This window comes from Mobula hypostoma, chromosome 6 (genome assembly GCF_963921235.1).
Source record: "Mobula hypostoma chromosome 6, sMobHyp1.1, whole genome shotgun sequence".
In the NCBI taxonomy this organism is placed as follows: domain Eukaryota; kingdom Metazoa; phylum Chordata; class Chondrichthyes; order Myliobatiformes; family Myliobatidae; genus Mobula; species Mobula hypostoma.
The window spans coordinates 127,621,406-127,633,677 of NC_086102.1; positions in this window are offsets into that span (position 1 = coordinate 127,621,406).

The window sequence follows — 12,272 nt, forward strand, 5'->3', positions numbered from 1 at the left end:
TTTCCTATTTTTGCCACCAAAGTGGATAACTTCACATTTATCCACATTAAATTGCATCTGCCATGAGTTTGCCCACTCACCCAACCTATCCAAGTCACCCTGCATCCTCTTAGCATCCTCCTCACTGCTAACACTGCCACCCAGCTTCGTGTCATCCGCAAACTTGGAGATGCTGCATTTAATTCCCTCATCCAAGTCATTAATATATATTGTAAACAACTGGGGTCCCAGCACTGAGCCTTGCGGTACCCCACTAGTCACCGCCCGCCATTCTGAAAAGGTCCCGTTTATTCCCACTCTTTGCTTCCTGTCTGCTAACCAATTCTCCACCCACACCAATACCTTACCCCCAATACCGTGTGCTTTAAGTTTGCACACTAATCTCCTGTGTGGGACCTTGTCAAAAGCCTTTTGAAAATCCAAATATACCACATCCACTGGTTCTCCCCTATCCACTCTACTAGTTACATCCTCAAAAAATTCTATGAGATTCGTCAGACATGATTTTCCTTTCACAAATCCATGCTGACTTTGTCCGATCATTTCACCGCTTTCCAAATGTGCTGTTATCACATCCTTGATAACTGACTCCAGCAGTTTCCCCACCACCGACGTTAGGCTAACCGGCCTATAATTCCCCGGTTTCTCTCTCCCTCCTTTTTTAAAAAGTGGGGTTACATTAGCCACCCTCCAATCCTCAGGAACTAGTCCAGAATCTAACGAGTTTTGAAAAATTATCACTAATGCATCCACTATTTCTTGGGCTACTTCCTTAAGCACTCTGGGATGCAGACCATCTGGCCCTGGGGATTTATCTGCCTTCAATCCCTTCAATTTACCTAACACCACTTCCCTACTAACATGTATTTCGCTCAGTTCCTCCATCTCACTGGACCCTCTGTCCCTTACTATTTCTGGAAGATTATTTATGTCCTCCTTAGTGAAGACAGAACCAAAGTAATTATTCAATTGGTCTGCCATGTCCTTGCTCCCCATAATCAATTCACCTGTTTCTGTTTGCAGGGGACCTACATTTGTCTTTATCAGTCTTTTCCTTTTTACATATCTATAAAAGCTTTTACAGTCCGTTTTTATGTTCTCTGCCAGTTTTCTCTCATAATCTTTTTTCCCCTTCCTAATTAAGCCCTTTGTCCTCCTCTGCTGAACTCTGAATTTCTCCCAGTCCTCAGGTGAGCCACTTTCTCTGGCTAATTTGTATGCTACTTCTTTGGAATTGATACTATCCCTAATTTCTCTTGTCAGCCACGGGTGCACTACCTTCCTTGATTTATTCTTTTGCCAAACTGGGATGAACAATTGTTGTAGTTCATCCATGCAACCTTTAAATGCCTGCCATTGCATATCCACCGTCAATCCTTTAAGTGTCATTTGCCAGTCTATCTTAGCTAATTCACGACTCATACCTTCAAAGTTACCCCTCTTTAAGTTCAGAACCTTTGTTTCTGAATTAACTACGTCACTCTCCATGTTAATGAAGAATTCCACCATATTATGGTCACTCTTACCCAAGGGGCCTCTCACGACAAGATCGCTAATTAACCCTTCCTCATTGCTCAAAACCCAGTCCAGAATAGCCTGCTCTCTAGTCGGTTCCTCGACATGTTGGTTCAAAAAACCATCCCGCATACATTCCAAGAAATCCTCTTCCTCAGCACCTTTACCAATTTGGTTCACCCAGTCTACATGTAGATTGAAGTCACCCATTATAACTGCTGTTCCTTTATTGCACACATTTCTAATTTCCTGTTTAATACCATCTCCGACCTCACTACTACTGTTAGGTGGCCTGTACACAACTCCCACCAGCGTCTTCTGCCCCTTAGTGTTACGCAGCTCTACCCATATCGATTCCACATCTTCCCGGCTTATGTCCTTCCTTTCTATTGCGTTAATCTCTTTTTTAACCAGCAACGCCACCCCACCTCCCCTTCCTTCATGTCTATCCCTCCTGAATATTGAATATCCCTGAACGTTGAGCTCCCATCCCTGGTCACCCTGGAGCCATGTCTCTGTGATCCCAACTATATCATAATCATTAATAACAATCTGCACTTTCAATTCATCCACCTTATTACGAATGCTCCTTGCATTGACACATAAAGCCTTCAGGCGCTCTTTTACAACTCTCTTAGCCCTTTTTAATGCTTGCCCTGGATTTGTCGGCCTGCCACTTTTACTTTTCCACCCACCACTCTCTGTGTGAAAAACTTACGCCTGATATCCGCTCAGTACCTATTTCCAAGCACCTTAAAACTATGCCTCCTCATGTTAGCCATTTCAGCCCTGGGAAAAAGCCTCTGGCTATCCACAAGATCAATGCCCCTCATCATCTTATACACCTCTATCAGGTCACCTCTCATCCTCGGTCTCCTTGGCCAAGGAGAAAAGGCCAAGTTCACACAACCTATTCTTATAAGGTACGCCCTCCAATCCAGGCAACACCATTGTCAATCTCTGCACTCACTCTATAGTATCCACATCCTTCCTGTAGTGAGGGGACCAGGACTGAACACAGTACTCCAAGTGGGGTCTGACCAAGGTCTTATATAGCTGTAACATTACCTCTCGGCTCTTGAACTCAATCCCACGGTTGATGAATGCCAACACACCATACGCTTTCTTAATGACACTGTCAACCTGCGCAGCAATTTTGAGTGTCCAATTGACACGGACCCCAAGATCTTTCAGATCCTCCACACTACCAGGAGTTTTACCATTAATATATTCTGTCTTCAAATTGGACCTACCAAAATGAACCACTTCACACTTACCTGTGTTAAACTCCATCTGCCACTTCTCAGCCCAGTTCTGCATCCTATTGATGTCCACCTGTAACCACTGACAACCCTCTAGACTATCCACAACACCCCCAACCTTTTGTGTCATCAGCAAACTTACTAACCCACCCTTCTACTTCTTTATCCAGGTCACTTATAAAAATCACAAAGAGGAGGGATCCCGGAACAGATCCTGTCGAACACCACTGGTCACCGACCGCCATGCAGAATACAAACCATCTACAACCACCCTTTGCCTTCTGTGGGCAAGCCAATTTTGGATCCACAAAGCAAGGTCTCCTTGGATTCCATACCTCCTTACTTTCTGAAGGAGCCTTGCATGGAGAGCCGTTTTAAGTGCCTTACTGAAATCCGCATACACGACATCCACTGCTCTAACTTCATCAATATGTTTTGCTATATCCTCAAAGAATTCAATCAGGCTCATAAGGCACGACCTGACCTTGACAAAGCCATGCTGACTATCCCTCATAAATCCTGCCTCACAAGATCTTCTCCAACAATTTTCCCACCACTGAAGTCAGACTCACAGGTCTATAATTTCCTGGGTTATCTCTACTCCCTTTCTTGAACAAGGGAACAATATTTGCAACCCTCCAATCCTCCGTTACTTCTCCCGTCCCTATTGATGATGCAAAGATCATTGCAAGAGGCTCAGCAATTTCCTCCCTCGCTTGCCACAGTAGCCTGGGGTATATCTCATCTGGTCCTGTTGACTTATCTGACTTACATCGATGAAGGATGAGCAGCTAATGTAGTATATATGGATTTCAGCGAGGCATTTGATAAGGTACCCCATACAAGGTTTATTGAGAAAGTAAGGAGGCATGGGATCCAAGGGGACATTGCTTTGTGGATCCAGAGCTGGTTTGCCCACAGAAGGCAAAGAGTGGTTGCAGACGGTCATATTCTGCATGGAGGTCGGTGACCAGTGGTGTGCCTCAGGAATCTGTTCTGGGACCCTTACTCTTCGTGATTTTTATAAATGACCTGGATGAGGAAGTGGAGGGATGGGTTAGTAAATTTGCTGATGACACAAAGGTTGGAGGTGTTGTGAATAGTGTGGAGGGCTGTCAGAGGTTACAGCAGGACATTGATAGGATGCAAGACTGGGCTGAGAAGTGGTAGATGGAGTTCAACCCAGATAAGTGTGAAGTTGTTCATTTTGGTAGGCCAAATATGATGGCAGAATATAGTATTAATGGTAAGACTCTTGGCAGTGTGGAGGATCAGAGGGATCTTAGGGTCCAAGTCCATAGGACACTCAAAGCAGCTGTGCAGGTTGACTCCGTGGTTAAGAAGGCATACGGTGCATTGGCCTTCATCAATTGTGGGATTGAGTTTAAGAGCTGAGAGGTAATGTTGCAGCTATATAGGACCCTGGTCAGACCCCACTTGGAGCACTGTGCTCAGTTCTGGTATCCTCACTACAGGAAGGTTGTGGAAGCCATAGAAAGGGTGCAGAGGAGATTTACAAGGATGTTGCCTGGATTGGGGAGCATGCCTTATGAAAAGAAGTTGAGTGAACCCGGCCTTTTCTCCTTGGAGCAGAGGTGGATGAGCGGTGACCTGATAGAGGTGTATAAGATGATGAGAGGCATTGAATGTGTGATAGTCAGAGGCTTTTTCCCAGGGCTGAAATGGTTGCTACAAGAGGACACAGATTTAAGATGCTGGGGAGTAGGTACAGAGGAGATGTCAGGGGTAAGTTTTTTACGCAGAGAGTGGTAAGTGCATGGAATGGGCTGCCGGTAACGGTGGTGGAGGCGGACCCAATAGGGTCTTTTAAGAGATTTTTGGATAGGTACATGGAGCTTGGGAAAATAGAGGGCTCTGGGTAAGCCTAGTAATTTCTAAGGTAGGGACATGTTTGGCGCAACTTTGTGGGCTGAAGCGCCTGTATTGTGCTGTTGGTTTTCTATGTTTCTATGTTAATGTTTTTCAAAAGCTCCAGCACATCCTCTTTCTTAAATGTCTATCTGCTCAAGTGTTTCAGTCCGCTGTAAGTCATCCCCATAATTGCCAAGGTCTTTTTCCCTAGTGAATACTGAAGCAAAGTGTTCATTAAGTACCTCCACTATCTCCTCTGACTCCATGCATGTGTTTCCACTATTGCTCCTATTCTCGCATGGCACATCCTCTTGCTCTTCACATACATACTTGTAGAATGCCTTGGCATTTTCCTTAGTCTTGCTCACCAAGGCCTTCTCATGGCCCCTTCTGGCTCTCCTAATTCCATTCTTAAGCAACCTTGTAATTTTCTAGAAAAGACTTCAAGGGCAGACATTGTATTCAAAAGTAAACAACAGGGTCAAAATGGTATCAGTCTCCTAAATCCAGACAAGAGTATTTTTAAAAATATGTCAATTTTTGTCAAGCTTTTATTGCTAAAGGATATACTTTTGCTTTTTAGTATTCAGTAAAACCAATGTCGAAATGTTACTCATAATTATTTTCAGTATAAAGTTCTATAGAGCAGTAAGTATAATTAGACTAAGAAAGCAGTGTTTCAGTGTGTAGCTATCTTGAAACCCCTACATTAAGCTCAGAATCTTGATCAAATCATGAAGAGAAACACTTAATATTTTAAATTACTTACTTCACCAGCTGCACAGGAAGATAGTTTGCCATGACTCTTGTCACAAAATCTAATTGACCACTGCTTAAAAGGATTCTAATTTTGGACAACAAACTGATCCTGTAATGGAAAAGCTCCATTGGAAGTGTGTGTCTATACAGCAATCAGATCTATAATGCAATAGTTTAGAAAAAGCACATTCCAGGACTTTTCAAAGCACTTTATAGTCATGTACTGTTGAAATGTAATCACTACGATAATATGGGAACGAAACAGAATGACTTAAGAAATATGCCAAACACTGATGCTTAAGCAAATTGGAACTCCAACCTTTTGTGGCCAACACGATGGCCATAAAGAAGGGATAAAGCTCCTGTTATCTGCTAATTCATGAAAATGTGAGAAGCAGCCAAGACACATTCAAGTGGCCAAAACAAGAGTGTGCAGTCAATTTGCTTCCTCATGGTCTATATAAGAATTGGTCAAAGGGTTTTGCCGTAGTCTATCTATTAACGCAATGCCTAATTAAGTTTACGTAGGATTTTGACTAATTAACTAACGTTGAACTACTCTCTCGGGAATTATTTCATGTCAATGTTGTAAACTGTGACATTATAAGCACCAATTCAACAACAATCAAATGGTCATAACCTGCCTATCACCTCCCTCTGGTGCTCCTCCCCTTTCTTCTATGGTCTTGTGTCCTCTCCTATCAGATTCCCCCTTCTCCAGCACTTTCACCTATCAGCCTCCCAGCCCTTTACTTCGCTCCTCCCCCTCCCAGTTTCACCTATCACCTACCACCTTGTACTTCAACCTCCCCTTGCCCCATCTTCTTGATGTAACTTCTCATCTTTTTCCCCAGTCCTGATGAAGGGTGTGGCCCAAAACATTGACTGTTTACTCTTTTCCACAGATGCTGCCTGGCCTACTGAGTTCCTCCAGTGGTTTCCGTGTGTTGCTCTGATTTCCAGCACCTGCAGATTTTCTTATCCTTGAACAATCAAATAGTTATTTGTGTGCAATAAGCTAGCTTGATCCCATCTGGTTGATACCCTTAGCTTTTAAGTAATAAAAGGCTTAATTTTTATGACTACAGTTATATGAAGTGATAGAAAGAACTTCTAATTGCTATTTTATCAGGGAACCCTGAAGTATTCTGTTCATATTGAGTTACTTTTTGAAACACAGACATTGTTATGGCAGCCAACCTACAACTTCTGGAAACTGAAAACCTTGCATTGTGGATGGATGCTAAAATAGGGTGGGGTTGAGGCAGGGCTAAAATGCAGATGTTAGAATTTTAATGGATGGATGAATGAAAATGATCTGACCTTTCTTCTTGTTGCACTACATGCTGCATTTTCTTCCTACATGTCATGTTATTGTGCACTGAAGATTATAGTGTTATAGCCCAAAACACACTCTAACCTAAGGAGATTACCACATTTACAGATGGAAGGGACTCATCTAAGTACTTCTTAAATGTGAATGGACTTGCCTCCACTCAGAAATTTCAAACCAGATTTCATCCACTCTCTGAATGAAAAAAAATCTTCTCAAATCCCCACTAATTTTCATTTCCATGACCATAAAACTTAAGCCCTCCAGTCATTGATGACTCTGCTAAAGAGAAAGGTTTCTTACTTCTCCCCCAGTCTATGCTCCTCATAATTTTGAATGTTTCAAATAGGTTCCCCCTCAGCCTCAAAGGGAAACAAACACAGCCTATCTAGTCTGTTCTCATTCCCAAAACATACCATACAGGACAACATATTGGTGAATCTCCCCTGAACTTTCTCCAGAGCAATCACATTCTTCCTATTGTGTGGTGACCAAAAATACACAGTATTCCAACAGTTGCCTAACTAATGTTCAACATACATTGAAATTGTATAAGGCATTGGTAAGGCCAAATTTGGAGTATCGTGTACAGTTCTGGTCACTGAATTATAGGAAAGATGTCAATAAAATTGAGCGAGTACAGAGGAGGTTTGCTAAAATGTTGCCTGGGTTTCATCTCCTAAGTTACAGAGAAAGGTTGAACAAATTAGGTCTTTATTCTTTGGAGCGTAGAAGGTTGAGGGGGGACTTGATAGAGGTGTTTAAAATTATGAGGGGGATTGATAGAATTGACGTGGATCGGCTTTTTCCATTGAGAGTGGGGAAGATTAAAACAAGAGGACATGAGTTGAGAGTTAAAGGACAAAAGTTTAGGGGTAACATGAGGGGGAACTTCTTTACTCAGAGAGTGGTAGCTGTGTGGAACGAGCTTCCAGCAGAAGTGGTTGAGGCAGGTTCGATGTTGTCATTTAAAGTTAAATTGGATAGCTATATGGACAGGAAAGGAATGGAGGGTTATGGGCTGAGTGCAGGTCGGTGGGACTAGGAGAGAGTAAGTGTTCGGCATGGATTAGAAGGGCCAAGATGGCCTGTTTCCATGCTGTAATTGTTATATGGTTATATGGTTATACATTGTATCTTAACCTCCCTGCTCTTATATTAATTGCTCTGGCTAATATCCTGCATACCTTCTTTACCACCTCATCTATGTGCTGGTGTCCTCAGGTCCCTCTGTTTCTCAAACTTACTATTACTGCCATTGATTACAAATCTCACACTTTATTAGTTTTCCCAAAATACATTCACTTACATTTTTCAGGATTCCATCTGGCTTTGCTCCACCAATCTTACCAGCTCTGTAGCTGAAGCTTACCTTCCTTGCAATCAACAACACCATCAATTATCATATCATCTCTGAAGTTACAAATCACTGATTCATATCCGTATTGATAACATACAATACTGTGCAAAAATCTTAGGCACATTTTTACAGCTGGGAATGGTGAGGCTGGAGTGGTGTGGTGCGGGTGCAGACACACCTAACCCTGAGACACCGGGCAAGGTTATTTGATTCCCAATAATTGGTTTATTGATCATTACCAAATGTCTCTCTGGTGCACCCCATGATTCCCATCTCCCTATCCCCTTCCCATTCTCAGTCCACAATGGACATCCATATTAGAATCAGATTTATCATCACTCACATAGGTCATGAAATTTGAATTTTTTATGTATTGCAATCTCACTGCTGCCATCAGGTAGAATGTACAAGAGACTCAGGACTCACACCACCAGGTTCAAGACCAGTTACTACCTCTCAACCATCAGGTGCTTCAATAACAGGGGATAACTACTCACTTGCTCCATCATTGACATGTTCCTGCAACAATCCCACTTTAAGTACTCTCACGTTTTCGTTATTTATTGCTATTGATTTATATTTGCATTTGCAGTTTGTTGACTTCTGCACTCTGGTTGAACTTTCATTGATCCTATTATAGCTACAATTCTATAGATTTGCTGAGTATGCCCGCAAGAAAATGAATCTCAGGATTGTATATGGTGACATATGTGTACTTAGATAATAAATTTACTTTGAACTTTGAATGTGTTTACTACAGGAATGTGCATTCTGGAATTCAGAAGAATGAGAGGAGATCTTATAGAAACATAAAACTATGAAAGGGGTAGTAAGATCAAGGCAGGAAATTGTTTTCTCTGGTAGGTGAGACTAGAACTAGGGGACATAGCTTAAGGATTGAGGGGAGTAGATTTAGGATGGAGATCAGGAGGAACTGCTTTTCCCAGAGAGTGGTGAATCTGTGGAATTCTCTGCCCAATCAAGAAGTGGAGACTGCCTCAGTTAATATATTTAAGACAAGATTGGATAGATTTTTGTATAGTAGGGGGAATTAAGGGTTATGGGGAAAAGGTAGGTAGGTGGAGATGAGTCCATGGCCAAATCAGCCATGATCTTATTGAATGGCGGAGCAGGCTTGACAGGCCAAATGGCCTACTCCTGCTCCTATTTCTTAGGTTCTTATGTGTATAAAACAAACTGCAAGGTTCCAGTACTGATTCCTGTGATCCAACAACAGGCACAGCCTGAAGCACCTTCAATAACTCCCAAAAGACTGAGGTTTGGTAAAATACTGAAAGGCTTTTATTCGCTGTACAATACGACCTCCATGGTGAGTGTCTGCCCCCGGACTGAGGGGGAGGGGCAAGGTGAAAACCTTTATACAGGACTCTGTGGGAGGAGCCACAGGGGCAGTCAGCAGAGGGGCGTGTCCAGACAGCTAACCCAGTTACAACATATATATATACATGGTTTACCACACAGCCTTCATTTGCAAAATAACTCATTACCTAGCCAATTTTAGATTCATTTTAACAAGGCGCACTGGATTCAGTTGGCAGTTAACTTTTGGATCATTTTCAGTGTGGGAATTTGTCAAAAGCCCTACTGAAGTCAATGAAGACATCAAATGCACAACTCTCATCAACACATGTAATAACCCTCTTCAAAAAGTTCAATCCAATTAGCTATTAGTCAACTGAGATTTTCCCTTGATAAAGGCATGCTGTTTGGTACCAGCCTCTTCATGTTGTTCCTCATTTTAAAAAATAATTTCCATACCATTATGATTCATGTTAATTTTCCATAAAATATTAATTTTATTGTTTTAAACATGTTCATTGATACAGATTATATATTAATTACAGTATATTAATGAATGAATGCTAACTGTTAAATTTTAGCTAGGTCTAATCTTAAAATTAATCTAAATTAATTTGTTATAATCTATGTACAGTATATTTGTAGCATTTAACGATGTCTGGCTCAATAGTTCCACAAGAACTATTGCCTCTAATGCCAATTCCATGTAAATATCTTTCAAAACTATTGAGCCAAAAGTTCTCACCTGCATTATGAACACACTTAATGTCTGCTTCCACAGGACTTGAACAGTGTTTAAATTTTTCTTATCAATCCCATTAACCTTTGCTTTTTTCTCATTTTTTTTTTAGCAAGAGTCAAAGGCTCTGTACAGGATTTACCATGACCTTTGTTACATAAATGGGTGGAAAATTGTGCACATTTGGATTGAGGTACGTAGCCTATAAATGGAAAGCCACAATGCAATTCTATCAGCAATGTTATTACTGGTTAGAACTTTCCCAGAAAGACAGGCTTATCATTTATGCTGCTTTTAATGTTCCTTTTTGGTGACTGTAAAACATTGACTATTTTGTTTAATTTTCATTAATGTTAATGTGTAAACATTTATCTGTTGTTTTTGAATGAGTTGGCTACACACCCACATTGTTCTTCTTACAGACTGTTCAGAGTCTATCTGAAAATGTGAGTCAGGGTATGAGTTAAGTTTTCTGAGAAATGACAGCAGGGAAATGTAACTGTGATGGAAAAACTAATGCACAATTCACAAATATGTGAACTTGCAAGAGGGAGTCTGTCGAAACTGGAATAAAAACAAGAAGTTAAAATAGTTTGTACAGGCGATCCCCACAATACAGCTGCTTGGGTAAATTTGCCTCTACAGAATTCAAAAATCATTACTAAAATTTTGAGATATGAAATAGTAATAACATAGGAAGGGTTAATCTGGAATCTACTAAAGCTTAAAACTGTAGGAGAAGGGAGTAAAAATTAAACTAAAATAATGAATTAAGAATGATGTTCTTTACTCCAAAGGATCTATTTTTTTTCAGATTAGACTAAGGCTGTTGAGAAGAGACAAGAAAACATCTTCCTCACACATTAAGTACTACAATGATTTGAAAAAATGCTGCCCAAGCAGTGAATGAAGCAAATTGGACAATAGAATTCAACCGAAACTATTAAATATGAAAGGGTTAGAAATTAGCCCTTAAAGTATTTAGATGAGGTAAGAGGAAATGAGTGGGGATTAACTGGACAACGATAAAAAAGAACTGGCACATGATTAGGAGGTACAGGCGAGAATATTGCCATATAGCCCTTTGAGCCTGCTCTGCCATTCATGACTCATCTGACCTTTGGCTTCAATTCCATTTTCATGCCCTCTCCCCCTCCCCATTTCTATTGATTGTTATTGTAATGCAAATATCGATCGATCTCAGCTTGAATACTTCAATGACTCAGCATAATGACGGCAGCGCACGCGGCCTCTCCGGTGATGATTATCTGTTATCTGTCAAGTAGGGGACCGTGCACAATTCTGATATGATGGAGTCGGACGTGAGAGTACGGAGGAACATCTGATAAACTTCTGAAATGCCCGCTTCGCTGCCGCTGCTACTGTGTGGTAACCGGAATCTCTGGAGCAGAAGGCCCCGAAATCCTCGGCTTTGCTTGTTTAAGTGGCCAGGGCTAGGTCGAAGGCGCTTGGCAGAGGATGGCGCTCGGGAGGCTGTAGCGGAGGGGTTGGTCGGAAGCTTGAAGTTTTCGGACGGATGAACTCAGTGTTGGCTGTGGTCGGCTGCTTCCAAGGCATCGGCAAGTTGACAGTGCCTGGAGGTTTATGGCAGGGAGTTTCTCCCTTTTGCCGCCTGCTACCGGGGACTCGGGAGTCGATCGACTCGGGGACTTTTGAGACATTTTTTTACCGTGCCCATGGTTTGTTCTTCATCAAATTATGGTATTGCTTTGCACTGCTGTAACTATATGTTATAATTATGTTCTGTCAGAGTTAGTCTTTGGTTTGTCCTGTTTTCTGTGATATCACTCCGGAGAAACATTGTATCGTTTCTTAATGCATGGATGCATTTCTAAATGACAATAAAAGAGGACTGAGTGTTCTCATAATCTAAAGAGCTTTCTGTGACTAAGAATTAAAAACATTAACAACTTTCTGAGAAAAACAAAGAATCATCCTCAAGTCTGTATTAAGTTTTAGACCTCTTATGACCACATTCTAGGTTCTCCCACTGAGGGTAGAATCCTCACAGAATCCATCCTACTAAGGCTTAGAATCTTCAAACAGAGATGAGGAAGAAATGCTTTAACCAGAAGGTGGTGAATCTGTGGA